This window comes from Sycon ciliatum, chromosome 1 (genome assembly GCF_964019385.1).
Source record: "Sycon ciliatum chromosome 1, ocSycCili1.1, whole genome shotgun sequence".
NCBI lineage: Eukaryota > Metazoa > Porifera > Calcarea > Leucosolenida > Sycettidae > Sycon > Sycon ciliatum.
Window position 1 is genome coordinate 40,197,219 of NC_088643.1, and position 19,155 is coordinate 40,216,373.

A 19,155-nucleotide genomic window follows, 5' to 3' on the forward strand; every position below is an offset into this window, starting at 1 on the left:
GTAAGAGAGCCCCAGTGCGGCTCAGAAGTGTGAAGGGTGCGAATGCCTTCGGGCAATGAAGAGAGAGAGAGAGAGAGAGAGAGAGAGAGAGAGAGAGAGAGAGAGAGAGAGAGAGAGAGAGAGAGAGAGAGAGAGAGAGAGAGAGAGAGAGAGAGCTAATGCCACACTGGCACAATTTCGTGGGTGTGAATGTCTTCGGGCAATGAGAGAGAGAGAGAGCTAATGCCGCAGTGGCACAGTTTGGTGGGTGTGAATGCCTTCGGGCAATGAGAGAGAGAGAGAACTAATGCCGCGGTGGCACAGTTTGGTGGGTGTGAATGCCTTCGGGCAATGAGTGAGAGAGAGAGCTAATGCCGCGGTGGCACGGAGATATTGCCGAAGTGGCACAGTTTGGTGGGTGTGAATGCCTTCGGGCTATGAGTGAGAGAGAACTAATGCCGCAGTGGCACGGTTTGGTGGGTGTGAATGCCTTCGGGCAATGAGTGAGAGAGAGAGAGAGCTAATGCCGCGGTGGCACAGAGATATTGCCGAAGTGGCACAGTTTTGGTGGGTGTGAATGCTTTCGGGCAATGAGAGAGAGAGAACTAATGCCGCGGTGGCACCGAGATATTGCCGAAGTGGCACAGTTTGGTGGGTGTGAATGCCTTCGGGCTATGAGTGAGAGAGAGCTAATGCCGCGGTGGCACGGAGATATTGCCGAAGTGGCACAGTTTTGGTGGGTGTGAATGCTTTCGGGCAATGAGAGAGAGAGAACTAATGCCGCGGTGGCACGGAGATGTTGCCGAAGTGGCACAGTTTGGTGGGTGTGAATGCCTTCGGGCAATGAGAGAGAGAGAACTAATGCCGCAGTGGCACGGTTTGGTGGGTGTGAATGCCTTCGGGCAATGAGAGAGAGAGAGAGAGAGAGAGAGAGAGCTAATGCCGCAGTGGCACCGAGATATTGCCGAAGTGGCACAGTTTGGTGGGTGTGAATGCCTTCGGGCAATGAGAGAGAGAGAACTAACGCCGCAGTGGCACAGTTTGGTGGGTGTGAATGCCTTCGGGCAATGAGAGAGAGAGAGAGAGCTAATGCCACAGTGGCACAGTTTGGTCTGTGTGAATGCCTTCGGGTAATGAGAGAGAGAGAGACCTAATGCTGCAGTGGCACAGTTTGGTCTGTGTGAATGCCTTCGGGTAATGAGAGAGAGAAGGAGAGAGAGAGAGAGAGAGAGAGAGAGAGAGAGAGAGAGAGAGAGAGAGAGAGAGAGAGAGAGAGAGAGAGAGAGAGAGAGAGAAAGAGAGGAAGAGAGAGCTGATGCCGCAGTTTCATGGGTGTGAATGCCTTCGGGAAACGAGTGAGAGAAATATTGCCAAAGTGGCACAGTTTGATGGGTGTGAGTACCGTCTGGGAATTAGTGAGAAATACAGTACAGTACCTCTTTGGCCTGCAGTTGTGTGTTGTGTTTGTGCTTCGCTTCTGTGACTTGTATGTTTCCACAGGTGGAGGCGTTGGGCACGGAAGTGACATATCTTGTCTTAATCTTGCGCTCAGTTGTGTGGCTATCGCAGTGGTCTGAAGAGCACTAAGATGCCTGGGTTCAGGGGGGCCATCTGGTACCTACCGAGTCAATGCCCTGACCGTACAGTATGGACTGTGGCCTATATACAGACGTTTTGGCATGATCACATCAGCAGCTGGGCCAGCCATTGTATGGCGAGACACATGCTTGGCACTTACCATGGCCTTTACATCTCTATGACGTATACCAGGGCCGAGAGCTGTTTTCTATAGATGCTGCGCGAGTAGGATGTAAATGAGAGTGTTGTTCAGGAACATGGATAGTGCAGTCTGCCTTACTGGACGAATCCAAACCTCGTATTGGCAAATATTGGGAATCTATGCAAGCGCTATGCAGCCGAATCGGATGACACAATTTGACAGGTAACACAGAGTATATGGCAAGGCATGTACCCAGGGCTATCCTTTTCTGTCGCCATTGCCGAGCCACCGTGCTCACAGCAGAGACTTCGGTGTGTGTTATTGTTGTGAAGTGGACCACAAAGACGGTACGCTTTCCAACGGCCAAAGAGAGTTGGAAAGCTTGTGTCTTTGTGGGTAACCTGAACATTTGGGCTCATGCAAAATCGCACCGATTTTGGGATTTCCCCACAACTTTTTGCGTCCGCAAAAATGTTGTGCTGGACCGCATTCCTGTCACTTCGCAGTGGCTTTTCGTTGGTGCAGTTTGTATCCCACCCTCCCACCCCTGACTTCTGGGTGTGTGTTTATCGATATATTATCGTATTGGTTTTTCTTATTGGCCATGTGGCTGTTGCAGTTACGACTGTCCTTTAGCTTGGACGGGTGTTGTTACATTCATTGTAACATTTTGTCGTTTTCTGTGTGTTTTGCTGTGCGACTATAGTAGCAGCAGTGTCTTGTGCTAATTTTTCTTATGATATCAGGCCCTATGCGTACAATTATTCAAAAAAGAAAAAAGAAAAAAAGAAAAAATATCAGGAAGGAGATATAATAATATCAATAATAAAGCCATTGCCGAGCCACCGTGCTCACAGCAGAGACTTCGGTGTGTGTTATTGTTGTGAAGTGGACCACAAAGACCTACTGGTACTTGTTTTTATTGTATCACTGTGTTACTTAATTCTGCCCGTACAAGAGGCCGGACCACACTCGTAAAAAAAAAAAAAAAAAAAAAAAAAAAATGAAAATGAGTACGCACGGAACGAAAATTTGTACAATTTTGCACTCCATGCAGTCGGTGATTTTCACTGAAACCGCGTACTACTAGCGAGTTTTTGACTTGAAATCGTTGCTACTGGATACCATGGCGTACAAGGAGAAGCGCTGAACAGCTTCCTGCCTTGAGAACAAAAATAATAATTATTATTTGAAATTTGAACAATGGGGAACCGAAGAACGAGCTCGAGTGGACGTTCTAGACGACAGAAAAGGAAATATTTTGGTCCAAAGCCAGCTGCTGCTGAAGTCGACGATGTCGTTGAGGTTCCTGAGGTCGCCAGTGATGTTGAAGTGACTGAGAAGAGCGCGTCCACGCGAAAGTTGAGCAGGAAGCCGGCCTATTTAGCTGATGAAAGCTTTGACAGCAGCGACGGCTCAGATGTGAACTCGAACCCAGACAGTTCTGAGGACGACGATGCTGAGGCGTCTGAGGGATCTGGAGAAGAGATAGAAGAGGATTGCTTGCGGAGCAACAGAATTGTGTACCTGAAATGTCTTCAGGAGCTTCTGGACGTGGCCACTGTGTGTAGCGAGTGCAAATCTGGAAAAATAAATATTGTTGACTGCTGCGCCGTTGGCCTCGCATCGGTGGTGCACGTGCAGTGCGACAATGTCTTATGCAGTCACAGTTGGAGATTTAACCTATGCCTGAAAGAGAAGCGGTTCTTTGACGTCAACCGGCGATCAGTGTTAGCCATGCGGAGAATTAGCAAGGGACGTGCCGCTCTGAATAAGTTCTGCGGAACCATGGACATGCCCAGCCCTGTGAACACACATGCCTACACCCGTCACCAGGAAGCACTCGTGATCGCTGCAGCCACTGTGGCTCATAAGAGCATGGTCAATGCTGCTGACGAGATGAAGGTGCTGAATGGTTGCGACACCGTGGCGGTAACTTGCGATGGCACCTGGATGAGGCGCGGCTATACGTCTCTCTACGGTGTCTTTGCCTGTATATCGTGGAGAACAGGCCGTGTACTGGACATACACGTGAGCAGCAAGTACTGCCAGGAATGTGTCGTGTGGAACGACCGGAAGGAGTCCGGGAGAATTAGTGCAGCTGATTTCACTGCCTGGAAAGGTACCCACACCTGTGGAGTGAATACAGCGCGATCTGCACCAGCCATGGAGAGTGAGGCAGCTGTCATCATATGGAGTCGCTCTGTTGCTGATCGTGGTCTCCGGTATACAACGTACATCGGAGATGGCGACAGTAAGGCATTCAATTCTGTCGTTGAAGCTGACCCGTACAATGGTGTAGCCATTGAAAAGGAGGAGTGCATTGGACATGTACAGAAACGCACCGGCACGGGCTTGCGGGAGCTGAAGAAGACGATGAAGGGTACGAAATTGTCAGACGGCAAGGCGTTGTCTGGGAAAGGCCGGCTCACCGACAAAGCCATTGACAATCTCCAGACGTACTATGGATGGGCAGTGAGGGAGCACAGCCAAGACATCCAAGGCATGGCCCGGGCTATCTGGAGTGGCCTTATGCACCGGTGTTCGTCGGACGACAATCCCCAGCACCAGTTTTGCCCGACCGGTCCTGACAGTTGGTGCAAGTGGCAGTTGGTGCAGGCTGGAGTCAGGGATGAGTACATCCATCGCCACATTCTCCCCAAGGCCGTGTTTGACGTCGTCAAGCCAATGTATCTCCGCTTGACAGAGCGCAAGCTTCTCGAGAGATGCCTCCTCGGAGCCACGCAGAATGCGAATGAAAGCTTCAACGGCGTCATCTGGGGTATGTGCCAGAAGGAAAGCTTCTGTGGCGCTGATGTTGTCCGGTTCGCTGCCAGCCTTGCAGTTGCCCACTTCAATGATGGTGCACTGGTTGTGGAGAGTGTGCTTCTGGAAGCAGACTGTGTACCTGGCGTGCTGACCCACAAAGCATGCCAAGATGAGGATTTCACCCGCATCAGCAAAGCCGATCGCAAAGGTTCAGCAGAAGAGAAGGAGAAGAGAAAGAAGAGAAGAAGGCGAAAGAAGGGCTGGGAGGAGACCACTATTGAAGAGGAAGGAGATACTTATGGACCGGGCAAGTTTTAGTGCAGCTATCTGCCTGCATCGTGATGGTGCTGTATGAAAAGTGCTGAACATACCCTGAATATAGACCTAAATATACCCTGAATTTTCGCCATTTTTAGTGGTTTGTTGACACTCCGCGCAGTTTCCTGGCTCACTTGTACAGAATGGACATGCAAAAGTATACATTTTTGAAATCTGTGTGATGTCAGCTTGTGCGTTTGCCTATGGGCAGGAGATTTCTTCAATCCTGTGTGCATATTCTGCCCATTCCATCCATGAGGAAACTGCGCATGTGCGGTAGTGCAGCATGTGAGAGCTGTACCACTGCCACTGATGTTTAGGACTGTGTGATATTAGGCAAACGCACTGCGTGTACCTGTAATCTAAATATCTATGGCTGAAAGAGATGATTCTGATGAACTACATTCTGATAAAATTGCGCACCGTTTAGCTTTTGTCCGTTGTGCGATAATTATCCTTTTGTTGTCAAATCTTCCAACTTTCTTTAGTTTATTTTCATTCAGAGTGCCATTGATCTGTTGTATGTTATTCCATCAAGACATGGTGAAAATTTCTTCAAGAAATATTGAAGGAAACAGAAGTTGTGGTCGTTCGGACATGTACGGTCCAGTATGGCGTGCGCGAAGGGTCGTTCCCCCCTACGACCATTCGACTCAGCACCCCGAAGACTACAACTGGTGAAATTTTGATTTTTGCCTTAACCCTTTGAGAGCCGACCCATACTTGAATGTGTAGAACTCTACACTACACTTAACTTCCCCTTTAAAGGGGAAGTTAAGTGTATACCCTAAAATCAAATTTTCACCAGTTGTAGTCTTCGGGGTGCTGAGTCGAATGGTCTTGGTCCGAGAAAGCTGAGACGCTCCCTTCCTACTTGAATCCCAATCGAACTCGCGCACTTCCACCGAAACTGGGTGACTGCGCCCTACTAGATGGGGATTTGTATGCAAAATGTCACTAAAAGTGCTGTGTCGTTCTTATAAAAGCACGGATGACCGCGATTGGCCCATATGTTGTAGTCTTTTGGACGCTGAGTCGACTGGTTTTGGTCCGAAAAGGCTGCGATGCAGCGTTCCTCCTTTATTCCCAATCGAACATGGTTGAACAAGCGGTCACGTGCTCCTGCGTACACCAGTCACCTGGTCACCGTGCCTGCAGGGTACAACTTACCAGCCTGTTTGACCTTTTTTGGGTGCAGTCCTGTCACTCGAGTTGAACTCGAGTTGAACCTTGGTGTGAAAGTTGTCGCCTGCTGGCGCGGTGACCAGGTGATTTGGGCACCCAGGAGCACGTGACCGCTTGTTCAACCATGTTCGATTGAGAATAAAGGAGGAACGCTGCATCGCAGCCTTTTCGGACCAAAACCAGTCGACTCAGCGTCCAAAAGACTACAACATATGGGCCAATCGCGGTCATCCGTGCTTTTATAAGAACGAAATGGCGCTTTTAGTGACATTTTGCATACAAATCCCCATCTCGTAGGGCGCAGTCACCCAGTTTCGGTGGAAGTGCGCGGGTTCGATTGGGAAAAAAGAAGGAAGGGAGCGTCGCAGCTTCCTCGGACCAAGACCATTCGACTCAGCACCCAGAAGACTGCAACAGGTAAAAATTTCATTTTAGGGTATACTTCCCCTTTAAGTCTGGTTCAACACATACACACAGTGTACCATCCAACACAGTGTACCATGCATCCAACACAGTGTACCATGCATCCAACACAGTGTACCATGCATCCAACACAGTGTACCATGCATCCAACACAGTGTACCATGCATCCAACACAGTGTGCCATGCATCCAACACAGTGTACCATGCATCCAACACAGTGTGCCATGCATCCAACACAGTGTGCCATGCATCCAACACAGTGTACCATGCATCCAACACAGTGTACCATGCATCCAACACAGTGTACCATGCATCCAACACAGTGTGCCATGCATCCAACACAGTGTACCATGCATCCAACACAGTGTACCATGCATCCAACACAGTGTACCATGCATCCAACACAGTGTACCATGCATCCAACACAGTGTACCATGCATCCAACACAGTGTACCATGCATCCAACACAGTGTGCCATGCATCCAACACAGTGTACCATGCATCCAACACAGTGTGCCATGCATCCAACACAGACAGTGTACCATGCATCCAACACAGTGTACCATGCATCCAACACAGTGTGCCATGCATCCAACACAGTGTGCCATGCATCCAACACAGACAGTGTACCATGCATCCAACACAGTGTACCATGCATCCAACACAGACAGTGTAGGTCTACCATGCATCCGACACAGACAGTACAAGGCTATTGGTATTTCAGCTAACAGTAACACAGACAGTGTACCATGCATCCAACACAGACACTGTACCATGCATCCAACACAGACACTGTACCATGCATCCAACACAGACACTGTACCATGCAGCCAACACAGACACCGTACCATGCAGCCAACACAGTGTACCAGGCAACACAGTGTACCGACCTGACTAACTGGACCAAGAGTACATACAATGATACATACAGTCATGTACTCCCCCCCCCCCGCCCCCCCCCCCCCCTGCCGGTTATGTACTCTTCCCAGGACGGTAAAAGAAACTTTTGAGCCGGATCAGGCAGTCAGGCACCATCGTTACATCGTTACATCGTTACATCGAAACTTGTGCACTTTCATGTGCATGTACATGTATTACCCTCTACACTCCAAGTGTGCGACTGAACGCTTCCGCCAACACGATGCAGATGCCAAAGTTTCTGTTTCCGGTTCCAGGCAGGGATTGGTCTCGCTGCTAGCACCAAACACACACACACGCACGCACACACACACACACACACACACACATGAACGTGGCACCACGTTTACAATTGCACTGCTTTGGGGACGTGCAGTACCATACAGGTTTCACCATGACGACACGGCCACACGATGTTTGCATAGGTGTGGCGGGCAGTCAGGCTCACTAGCATCTCCGTTCCAGTTCCGTTGGTCAGCAGTGGATGACTTGTAAACTACTGATCAGCTGTACTTAAAATCACAATCCGTGTCACTCCAACTGAGGAAACGATTGAACGATACTAAGTCTTATGTTAGATGTATCGAAACACGGAGAATTGCGTTCCGGAAAAAATGCCCGTTTCTACTTGCAAATTAAGTACGTAAAAGATTACAAAAAAACTTCGACGACGCGAGATATCAGTTGAAATGAAGAAGGCATTCTGGGCACGGCAACGATCACACGACAGTCACAAAGGTCAGGACGAACACCCAAACAGTATGTATCTACCAGGCAGGTATTACGTCATTGTACATGTTTTATCAAAAAGAACGTCTACAAAAAAACAAAAAAAGGAAATTATCTACAAAACTACCGTCTACAAAACTATCATGTAAACTGACTACTGAGAAAACAGTTCTGAGTTCTTGAGAAAACAGTTCTGAGTTCTTGAGAAAACAGTTCTGAGTTCTTGAGAAAACAGTTCTGAGTTCTTGAGAAAACAGTCCCTTTGAAAAAGATTGGAATAAAGTTCGAAAGGAGAAAAAATTGCCTATCCGAAAACATGAGCCGGTGAATGGACATGTATGCCAGAACGAGCCCAGCGCTCTGCGTCGTTTGGTCTCACAATAAGTGCACAGTGGCAAGGAATACACCAAGATAGAGCACCAGGGTATTCATCACCAGATTGGAGGCAGTGCTGCTACAGGTCTCGGACTTGCCAATGACGGCAGTATTGTTCAAGTCCAGCTGTATCGCCAGCCTCATGTTCTCGCGTATGCGCTTCCACTTGACGGCATCGAACGTGTTGTCCGCTTCCAGCAGGTTGATGTTGGCTGAAAGGAGGTCGTAGATTGGTGTCAGGGAGTTGTCCTCAGTCACACTAATAGGATGTTGATTGGTTTTGACCGACGCAACGAACTTCAAGAAATCACTATCCAGCTGGGCAAAGGAGCCATCTCCGCCCAAACGCTGAACGCGATCAACCGAGGCCAGTTTCTCCTCCTGGTTCCCTTCAAAGCGATCGAAACTCACCCCTACGCCGGCTTTCAGTCCTTCGCCGAGCTCCTGGTATGCCGATCCCTGAACGGTGTAGCCTGCCACCTTGTTGCTCGCCGATACACATTTGCTGACTGTGGCCCGGTGAATCAGCCGTCCCCCATACTCTACTTGAGTGATGACGGAATGGCCGAACTCGCTGATCAGGTCTTTGTAAGAAGAGTGCTTGTAGTTGTTTAGGTCCAAGGCATTCACACGATCTTTGAACGCCCTGCTAAACGGATAGCACCTCCAGTCGCTAATACCCACAGCAGCGTACACGGCACGTCGATCGGACACGGACATATAGTTCAGGTTTTGGTTAAGCTTCTGCGTTCCAGTTGCTCCTTGGAAGCCCACCGAACCGGTGATGCCTTCATATGTGCCCGCCAAGCCCAGAGAGAGAAACCTTTCCCTGGAGTACTGCTTCAGGGAGGTGAACATCTTCACGTCCCTGTTCCACAACACGTTGGGTGGTGAAAACTCGTCATACAGGGCCTCGCATGGAAGGTAGGCCGGAGCTGAAGCTGGCGATGCCGAGGGAGAGCCCGGGCGACAATAGCTGAAGTTGAAGATGGGATGTTCGACCTGATCATGAAATAGACCAAACCCTTTATCGGCTTTAACGTTGTACCCGTAGCCAACCTGCGATACTCGGGATTCCATCTCCTCCGTGATCGTCAGTTTTGGGCACATTTGCGCGTTGCAGAAGCGAAGCGAATGCCTGCAACTGTCCCGAAGTGCTGTACCATTGATCTGAGCCTGGGCGGAGTTTGTTGCCACAAGTAGAAAGAGAAGCAGGGCGAGACCCTGGCCTGCGAGCGCTTTTTTCCCCTCCATTCTCCCAACCTCCATTAATGGGCAAGCTTGTAGATCAGGACGAACAAACTCGCATCCTTTCAGCCCTGGTAACGGAGGACAAGAAGGATGCTCTTGGCAATGCTTGCCAATATATTTGGGGAGCATATCGAATGCTGCATTAATCTACCGCCTGAAGACAAGGGGTGCGCGCGTTTAGTCTAGTGCCGACCGGGCCTTGAAGGCTTTGAGCTGAATCCTGTGCAGCCAGTGCTACATAATCGGGTGGCAATTGCGGTCTCACTTTCCCGCTCAATAAACAACTGCACGCTGTCAAATTTCGACGAGAACATTCTTCGTCCTTGCACGTTCACTGCGGCGTGCTCTCTCTAGAATCACTTCACGATTAACGCGTGTGCTGCCAGGCAAAGGTCAGCCGCTATAGCAGCACCTGACAGCACCCGATAGTGGACGCTTGGCTAGGACAACCTGGGCATTGTCCTGACTCCTCGTGGTTTGGGGCTGTTCAGATCGGAGCTGTGGGAAAGGCGACATGCCGAAAATCTCACAGGTGTTCGATTGCTGCATCACGGAATCTGATGTTGTTGTTGTTGCGGTGTCCCGCCCCCCCCCCCCCCCCCCCCTCGGTAGCATTGCTCCAAAGCTGGGCTATGGATGCTTTCTAGACGGCTCCTTATGACTGCCTCCCGCCGCTCGGAGAACAGCCACGCTTGATGCTCGTGTCCAGTCTTGGGGAGCCGCCAGATGGATCACCGGTATGTGTCATGCACCAGGGACGTGAGGCGCCAATGAGTCCGCAACCAGGCGTGACCTCGACAGGCGCGAGGCCTGGACATGACGACAGTGGTGCATCAACAGCACCATATCCTGGAAAATCACGCAGGATGTTTGAGGCCCGGCACGCTGGCACCAGTGTCACCTCACACTGATGCATACTATACCAACTACACACTATACTAATACAAGACAAGTAGTAGCATGGTGACACATGTCTCTCTAGAGCTCTGCCTTCACGATCCATGAGCTACCCGGACACTAAGTCCCCGTAGAACCATGCGAGAGCGTCTGTGCGGGTGATGAGGGCCGAGCCGAGATGCAGCCGACCTGTTACGGAATTCCCAGATCGCGCGTGTATGCATGAACGCTCGCCGGGCCTGTCTCACCTTCAGCACACGCACACCAAAGTGCAGCCGCGCAACACCGACTGTAGCCTGGCAAGGCTGAAAGCGCAGGTTCACTTGCGTATAAATGCTGATAAGCTGCATGCACTTCCTTTCTTAGTCACTCTGTTCAGCTCGAAGGATTTGCAGAGACTGAAGGTTGCAGCAGGGGTGGTTACGTGCTGAACACTACAACGGCATAGAAGGTGAGCGTAGAAGCCAGAACGCGAGCAAGCAGTGCCAAATCGTGGATTGCTTCACTATGCTTCCCACTAACCGTGCTTTCCTGCTGACCGTGGTTGTGTTAGTTCAACTATGCGCTGTAACAAGCGGCATAACATGGCCAGAATGCGCGGGAGAGATAGCGTCCTATGCGTGTCATGCCAGTAACCCTACGTGCAATGAGCTAAGCTTGGGAAGGATCACCAACACACTGCCCTTGGGCCGAGGTTTCGACATGGCGCTATCGTCCAATCTCTATCGGACCAGGAAACCTCACGTTTTCGAGCTCTCCTACTGTGCTAGCTTCAGCAAAGTGGGCAGCATATTCAAGGGTTTCAGGATGCCTTGCGAGGCTAAGCCAGAGAAGCACAAAACACCGATTCCAGACAGAACGGGGACCGTTAGTGTCTACGAATCTACCCAGACGTACGCAAACAGTTTGGGCAGCACTTTTGGCGTTTCTGCAGCGGCCCTTCCCTACGCCTTCAGTGCCTCAGCCAGCGGTACCTGGGCAGATCTGCGTGAGCGTCATGGCGCCACAGCACGTACATCCGTAACATCCACGGTAGGCACGGCTCGACTGGACAACCGTCGCTGCCTGGCGCTGACGGGCAACTACAAGCGTTGTTTCGACCAGTTAAGTCACACGGATCCCACAGACCCAGCCTACACGACTCTGTTCACAGAGTTTGGCACCCACGTGATCACATGGGTGAAGATAGGCGGGCAGCAGGAGATTACATCCACCGTGAACCAGTGCGCAATGCAGAGGATCAAAAACACGTACAGCAGCGTACAGATTGGACTTGACAAATTCCTATCTATTGCTGCTGGCACGAAGACTTCTAGTGACGAGTTTGAGGAGTTGCAAGCGGCTGAGGTGAGCTACCAGTTTATTGGTGGAAACGCCTCGCTTCACCTGCCAAGCCAGTGGGACCAATATGAAGCGTCCGTACTGGAGAACCAAGCGGTGTTCGAGTTTAGGGAACTTATGCCGCTGTACAGCACCGTTGAGAATGCTGGTCCACTCCCGGACACCGACACGTTCAGAGCCACGTTCGAAGCCGCTACCATGATCTATCTGAAATCTGTGAGGGTGGAGCAGCCAAACCCAGTCGACTGCGAAAGCACGGATTGATTGGGTCATGTACAATACGCCTATGCGTGTATGCGTCACAGTAATTGCGTTGCCAAATAAGTATGATTTCTTCTCTATTAGCACCTTTTTGTCGGATCGTCTAGCATAGCATTTGTTGAATGTGTGAATTGTCAATTTGGTTTTCTATTGTGCTGAATGTGATGTTTTAAAGTTTGTTTGAAATGTCACTTGGATCATACAGAGCCGTGTAGAGAAAAAGGATGATGGACTCTGTTTTTTATTGGTTGACTGGTCTTCTTCCCACACTGCTCGTAGGCAATAAGAGATTTTGAAATAATCGTTAGTAAGCAGGTTATAGCGGGAAGGATGGGTGTTATGCGCTCATAGACAATCCACTTACATTTATACAATGTCCGTTTGTAATGTACAATGTATGTTTGAGCGTTACTATAATGTAGGTATCAGCAACTGTATTAACTGTTATGCAGCCTGCATGCGTGCAGCCGGGATTAGCACCGTAAATACGAATGTTGGCACATGTACTGGCACTGCAAACTCATACAGCCATGTAGTCACAAAGAAGCAAATCAAGGAAAGAGAGCCCATCATAACAGCTTAATGATTACATCTTTTAGAATTGGCATTCGTGGGCGCACTTGGCTGCCCGTCTGGTTCTACCAACTGAATGAATTGAAAACGTAGCTAACTAAGCAGAGAGTGAGACAGCGAGTAACTTTGCAATGTAGCATTAGTAGGGTGAGAGGGGTAGCCGTAACACTAACGCCAAGTTTCGGTGGACATTGCCAAAGTTGCCAAAGTTCACCGCTATACGAGAGATGACTGTGATGAAGACAATCCTCCAGACTAATGCTGCATGCAGCCATTGCATTGTCTGCCTCCGTTCATCAAGTAACCCCCAACAGACTGCTAATGGTACTTCAGTACATGTAGTACATGTGGAAGACGGAAACAGAAAGTCTTGAATCGAGCGTCAACACAAGCATGTGCTTCAAAAACAGCACAGCATTATCTTACACGCCAACGAGACACACACAACAAATGGTACTGGCCGACCGTCGAAAATAGCGTGAACGGTAAAAAATGCTAACCATGTCTATTGACGCCGCCACCTCCCTCCACCCCACACACACACCACCCTCCGTCACAGTCAGTGTGGATCATCGAGCAGGGCTCTTCCTCATTCATTCTTTCCAGTTACATGTATTAGAAAGTCAAACTGGTCTTGATGGCTGCGTTTAGACATGGTCTCTTGAGTAACTACTTGCGTTTGATGGGGTTCTCGTCTCTCGTGACACACGCATTCCCTGTTCCGTACAATTTTGCCATGAGAATTAAGGTTTCTTGCAGAACTATCAGGCTGGCGGAGGAAGCGTCTTCTCAACTTCGCTGAAAGGATTTACAGACCTGATCCTTTCGCCTGTGGTCCTGTGGAGTGAACGTTCATCCCTGGATCAAGCGTAATCCTTTCACATGAGGAGAGTTTTCGCTGCAGCAAGGGTATCCGGTTAGTTTTCGCTGCAGCAAGGGTATCCGGTTAGTTTGGGCTGCAGCAAGGGTATCCGGTTAGGTCAGCTTTACTGTATCCGTACTGTTCTCCAGGATAGTACAGGTCAGGAACGAAATCAGAAAGAAGGAAACTGACCGAAGGAAAGTACACACAGTGGGAAGGTCTATACAACTCATTCCCAAAACAGAATTGGAAACATTATGGTATTTCCCCAAATAGAGTGGCACTTTTCACCAAACTTCAAAGGCGAAGAAGGGGCAGTACTTCACCCCACTAATCTCCCTCTACCTAAGGTGAAACCAAAAAAATCAAGACTCCCCGGCTCACCTGCTGTAAAACCGAGCTGAAGTCAATTTTTTAAACCGTTCATGTACATGTACAGTACTGATCACGTGACTACTAGGGAGCTCCACAATCCCCGGGCTTGTACAACTCACTGATATAACGGAAATAATGTCACGGTTCGCTTCAGACTCAGCTAGACTGAGTTTTCAGCATCCATAGAAACACCACCACTCTACAAATATCTAAGGCGTAGAATCCGTAGATGCCGTTCCTAAAGCGATGGGAGTTGAGTAGATCAGACCACCAGCAAAGTGGTCACCGGAAATACTCTAAACAAAATCCAGAATGCAATGCATACACACATAGTAAAATTTAATAATAAAAATTAAAGATTCGCCTGCAGCGCACGGGTCACGCTCGGAAATTTCGATTCTATTTTGGTCTCGCCTTCGGGTTAAATCAGTCGAATATATTGCACACTTGTCTAAATAGTCAAAATATGCATTAGCCCCTGCAACCGTAAACGTGCAGGTACCACCAAATGCACCCGCACACCCAGCTTCGGCACTCGTGCACCCACGCAGACAGACACAAGCGCACACATGCACACACGCGCCACCGGCGTACCCATGCTCTGACACGCAGACACCCGCACAACGTACTGCTCACTATGGCGTGCACAAACATACAATAGACACCTTGGGTTGGGGGTTGCCATGATTTCTTTTGGACAATTCAAATATTCAAGAATATCCTCTTTGAAACTCGGATGTTGAGCCAATAATAAATGTCCGTGTTGTGCCTAGTTGTTGCACTTTCTGACTGTATATAGTATCTGGTTACAGTGATGGAGAGTTATCGTAAAGTACCGTTGATCCGCCCCCTGCCTAACTTCTCCTTGTGAAGCGACTTCGGCGTATACAACGAAATACGATGTTGAACCGACGCATGCACCGCTGTACACAAAACTTGCCAATCCAGGATCAAAATGTGCACAATCCAGCACATTGAGTCTGATCCTCTTCGTTGTTGTACATCGTACTGCACTTGACGGCCTTGATCTAAATCCCGCCCCCCTGCTGAAAACCCAGCTGGGAAGCGACATGGCGTGAGGGAGGATCAACGGTACTTTACGGTACTCTCAACTCGTATCTATATTTCCTTTTGCTTTCAATATCCTCTTTGATAATAATTGATTGAGTAAAGATGCATGCTTGAAACTAGCATCTGCCCGCCAAGGGCGCACAAATGGCCACCGCGGCCGGCAACTGCCCGCCGGGGGCTAAACTAGCATACTGCCCACCGAGGGCGTACAAATGGCCGCCGAGGCCAGCAAACCGCCCGTTGAGTGCTAAACTAGCATACTGCCCACCGAGGGCGCTCAAATGGCCGCCACGGCCAGCAAACCGCCCATTGAGGGCTAAACCAGCAGACAGCCCATCCAGGGTGCGCAAATTGCCACCGAGGCCAGCAAACTGCCCACCGTGGACCGATATCATCTTGCCCGCCAAGGGGACACAAACGGCAACCGAGGCCAGCCAATCGCCCACCGAGGACTCACACGACTGCCTGGCATCAGGCGTCACAACATACAGACATAATAAAAGGCCCGTTTGCCCCCCCCCCCGCAACCGGAGAAAAAAATGTCACTTCAAAAGGGGTGGGAGGGAGGGAAAAAACTTTGACTTGACACAGAAACTGCAACTGCAAAGAACGCTCCTTCGCACAAAGACAGCTCAGCAAAACATGTCTCCAAATAATTAGACGCCACATCCACGATTGTCCCTAAAATTTTGCCAGGCCACACGCTGCGCACGCGGCTTAGTCACGAGGTGGTCACATGGCACGCACTCGCAGCACTCCGGAGCTCCACCACCAGCATGCGTGTGCATGGGTTAACTACATGTAGATTTGACTGCTTCTATGACGCCTTTTGGAGAAGACCTTATAGTCGGTCTAGACATGCTATACGGTAAAGTATACGGTAACGACCTCGTGAGAGACCTAAGCCTAGGGGACCTCGGTCTTTACTCAGTCTATGAAGCAAGTAAAGATCTCCTTTAATCGGTCAATAATCTACTGTAAGACATGTTATTACCGTAATGTCGCGTGCATTAGCCGGGGCTTATATGCCTATAAGCCGGTGATGGAGTCAGGCTTGTACACAAGACAGGCTTATACACGAGACAGGCTTATTGACAAAATTAATATGACAAGCACCACTCAATGACCAGGCTTGTATGCGCGGAAAATGCCATTAGTCCAGCGGCCCAAACTTCAAAAAAAAATTCCGTTTCAGTCTCAAGCAGACAACCTGGGTTCTTCACTACGGCCTAAAGTATGTATACCTGACCTGGATTCCGCTTGTTGTCATCTTCAGAGTTAGGGCAGAAGCTCAGGAGAAGCCAATTTCTCCGCTCTCGTCGGCGATACTGCGCACCATCTGGGGGTGCACAGTTCACGGAAAGGAGCGCCTTTTTCAAAATTTTGAAGATGACGACGACACCGACAGGATACTCTTTGAAATGTAGAATTGCATTTTTCGTTTGGTAGTTGCATAGTAGTTGCGTTTCGCGCTGTTTGAGTGCCTCCTGCCCACCGCTCACAGCATGGTAGACACCTTTTGACATGATGGAGGAAGAGGCCGTGGAGCTTCTTAGGCCTCGTCCTGGGAATGGCGTTGTATCGCGGGAATTTTGCTTGTGCCATTGCGTTCAATGCATCGCAGGAAAAGCAAACCCGATTTACTTTGCAGAGTTGGGAAACTTTGTTTGAAGCTGCTAAATGCAGGCAGGACGAGCTATACCTTCTTGTGCGAGAGCCACTGCACCGAGGAGAGCGTCCGCGGATGGTACCACCGCAAGTGCTACAGTACATACACTAACAAAACGTTGCTGGGTCGGCTGCCACTTGGACGTGGCCATGACTTTTCAAGCCATTCTGAATTGGAGGAGATACATGTATGTGATGATGGGACACCATGTACCAGCAAAGCGTAGAACAAGGAGAGATGTACAATGATTGAATCCACATCTGCAGACTTGTGCCTCATGACATGTGCATCTAGCAGAGTTGGAGAACAACGCAAGAATTTTGACTTTCGCTCCAGAATGGCCCAGATTGCGTTGCAGCGGAAATCCACTATCAACGTCGGAGCATGCTACAGTGCCTTCACCCACCTGGCCACTATGCACCGGCAACGAAGTGGCAAAGGGAGTGACCAGCCGTCGGCCTACGAAACATTTGACAGCCTGGTGCTGTATATACAGTCCGAGTTGAAGTCTGCAAGGGCCTTGCCCATGAAGCTTCTCACGGATAAGTACAATAACTGCAAACGGCACCAGCTTGGCCGACCATCACACTCCGCCTTAGTATCCAACTTTCATGCTGAAAAAGAAGATAATGAGCTACTTGGGGACCAGGTGAGTTCTTGGCATTGTTGAATGTGCAGAAATAATTTGATCATGTTTTATTGTTTGGTCATGACCAAGGGAATCCAAATAACACATACGCTCAACTACAAGATCACATGATCGCATGTACACACCAGATCATGAGTCCAGACTCATGCACAGCAACTAAAAGCCGCTAAGTTCATTTCACGATGCGCTACTATCATGAATGTCTGGGTGGCCAAGGAATGCCACAAAGTGTATGTAGACGTGAACACTACAGTGCCTGACATCTACAACATAGGAATGTATTAAATGGAATGCAAGTGTTCATGCTCATGTAATGTGGTAGTCTTCTTTGGTTGAATTACGTTCGTGGCTGTTACACGTATTATTATGACCAGCTTGGCTCTCGCGCTACTTCACACGATACACATGTGGGTCAGAATAAATCAGGGCTTGTGGTCCGAGTCAGAGTAATGTCCAAAGCTGACGTCAGTATTCTAGGCTGACTTTATGCAAGAAGAGACAGAATTATAAACTGGTTGTTTTCTAAACACAATTGTATAGCCCGTGATAACGCGGACATGCGAACTTGACTTGTTTAAGGATCGAATTTCATTGGCGTGTTTCATTTACGTTTTGTGTTTGAACTGTGTGTTTCCTTCAGCAATTGACATGTATGGTAAGTGGCATAGGTATACAGGCGCACTCTTCACGGAGCAACCACTTGTCTGTGTCGTCTGGAAACGGTCCGATGGCCGGTAATACCCAGTCATTGCCGAACAGTCATACTAGTAACGCACCTGGCCCGACCCCAACCATCCCAGTCCAGCCGGTCGCCGCAGATTTCCTGCCCGCATCCACGTCCACTCCGCACCCCAGTGTCCGGCAAGAGAACGGGCCCAATGCCAGGAGTTACGACGGGCCCACTGCCAGGAATTACGATAGGCTCACTGCCAGGAGTTACGATAGGCCCGCTGCGATATCCGCTGGGCTTGTCCCCGCCTATGTCGTGTTGCCCACTCATTTCGGCTTCAAAGGATCCGCTACGCCGCCGCGTGAGGTGAACACCAGTGGATCAGTTTCATCTTTGGGTACTACATCAGCCTCCAGTACAGATGTGTCGGCTAGTACGGCTTTGACTACAACCTCAGGTGCGAGGTAACCAGTGGCGGCTGCGGTGTCTTCTACAGCGCCATCTCAACCACGGTCGCAGCATGTTCTTGCTGATCTCTAGCGTGCTATGTGGTGTGTGAGTGTGTGCGCGCGCGCGCGGACGCGCACACACAATGCCATGTGTTGTGCGGTGTGTGTGCGTGCGTGTGGGGTTTTTGTATGTGTGTGTGCGAGCGCGCGCACAATGCCATGTGTTGTGCGGTGTGTGTACGAGTGTGCGCGCGCGCGCATGCACACAATGCCATGATGAGGGTGAAGGCAGTTTCGACAGTGGATTGGACTGTAAGTCCGACTGTGAATCGGACAGTGAGTCTGAAAGCTAAGGCTGGTGGACCGCACTATTGAAGTTTTTGAATTGATTTGAATTTGAATTGTACTTTTCCACTCTGCAGCAAATGACAAATACACTACTGCGCTATTATTTACAACATCTTCCATATCGCTCGTTTGCTAAGATCAGCTTATGATCGCTATCACTCTGCCGTTTTCCGGTGTCCTTTGCTTCGCTCGTGCTAGCTCTCTTCCGCTGGTGTTGTCGAGATAGTGTCCCAATAAATGAAATCCTCTCATACGAAAGATCCATGTTTGGGGGTGTTTTGGTCAAATTTTACAACAAATCAATCTGTGCCATCTCTAATCAC

At 49.5% G+C, this 19,155-nt stretch overlaps 1 protein-coding gene and 1 long non-coding RNA gene across 4 annotated transcripts in view; one reads left to right on the top strand and one right to left on the bottom strand.

Moving 5' to 3' along the window:
• LOC135825507 (origin recognition complex subunit 3-like) overlaps positions 1-19,155 on the bottom strand; it is an 82,350-nt gene that overhangs the window by 39,154 nt on the left and 24,041 nt on the right. The window lies entirely within an intron of this gene.
• LOC135825564 (uncharacterized) lies at positions 16,213-19,090 on the top strand. Its single transcript, XR_010555081.1, has 2 exons — positions 16,213-17,365; positions 18,006-19,090. It is a non-coding gene; the product is annotated as an uncharacterized LOC135825564 (long non-coding RNA).